The sequence below is a fragment of the Microcebus murinus genome, chromosome 25 (genome assembly GCF_040939455.1).
Source record: "Microcebus murinus isolate Inina chromosome 25, M.murinus_Inina_mat1.0, whole genome shotgun sequence".
NCBI lineage: Eukaryota > Metazoa > Chordata > Mammalia > Primates > Cheirogaleidae > Microcebus > Microcebus murinus.
In genome coordinates, this window is record NC_134128.1 from 26,533,414 (window position 1) to 26,534,694 (window position 1,281).

At 63.9% G+C, this 1,281-nt stretch overlaps 1 pseudogene; it reads right to left on the reverse strand.

Annotated features, from left to right (window-relative positions):
- Positions 1 to 209: 209 nt before the first annotated feature.
- LOC142864600 (uncharacterized) lies at positions 210 to 329 on the reverse strand (annotated as a pseudogene).
- Positions 330 to 1,281: the final 952 nt, after the last annotated feature.

The window sequence follows — 1,281 nt, forward strand, 5'->3', positions numbered from 1 at the left end:
GGTCTGAGACCTGAGAGTCCAGATGCCACGTATGCTGCCGCGTGGCAGCGGTGTCGTGGCTTGGGACAAGAGGCGGCCCCACGGTGAGGGCTGGCGCGCCAGGCACCACGGCGGGCGCCGAGGGTGGGGGTGACCCCCACCCCGGCCGCCGCCGCGCTCCCAGAAAGGGGTCAGAACAAGAGGCAAAAAAAAAAAGAAGAAGAAGAAGAAGCCTGTGGCACCAGGTATGCCCAGGCGGTCTCCCATCCAGGTACTAACGATGGCCCGACCCTGCTTAGCTTCCGAGACCAGACGAGATCAGGGGCGTTCAGGGTGGTGTGGCCCTAGACGGCGGAGGGCGCCCCTGCCCCGCTCAAGAAGCCCAGCCTCTCTGTGCTTCCCTGCCGCCTCCTCCTGCCCCAGGCCCCGTGGGCTCCCAGGGACAGAAGGGGGTGATGGGCGGGGAGGGGCGGGGTGGGGGGCTGTCTCTCTATACACACACACACACTCACACTCACTCACACTCACACAAGATGCGCCTCCATGGCTGGACTCGCCAAGGTGGAGCCCTTCCAGCCCCCCTCGTCTCCTCCCCCGGCCTCCATCACCTACCCGCTGCCCACCCCCAGCGCGTCGCCACCGCTGACTGCGCACGCGCGCCGGACGCTCGCCCTTTGACCCCAGCCAGGGGCCGCCCTCCCCCACAACCCCTTTCAGCTGCGCCCCCCCTCGCCCTGTGGGTGGGCTGCCGCCTATTCCCCCGGGCCAGGGCTGGGGCGCAGCGCAAGGGGGAGGGGAGCCAGTGAATGGGGCGTCTCTCTCTGGGGATGTGTCCCATGGGTGGGGTGGGGTGGCGTGGTTTGTGGGGCGCTGAAGAAATCAGTCCCCTCCATCTCCTACCTCTGGAAAACGCCCAAGCCCGTGGAGAACTGCCGGCACCGCTTCCTGGGGGCTGGGACCCTCCTCTGTGTCCTCCTGTGACCCGGTCCAAGGGGCCTGGGCCTGGCCGGGGCTGCATTGGACCCCGACCACCCTGGCGTGTGGACTCGCTAAAAATCGGCGATTAGATATTGGATTCCAGCTTCATTGAGGTCATTTCACTAATGAGTGCACCGGAAAGAGTTTCCTAATCCATCTGTGAGGGTGGCAACTGAAAGAGAATTTTAAAGCTGACAGAATAGGCGAGGAAAGGCATAGGAGATTTCCACACCCAGAAAGGAAGACTTTCCCGAAATGGAAGAAAGAAACGAGCAAACAGAGACACAGTTAGCCCGCCCGGATCAGAGTCTGCCCCTGAGAGAA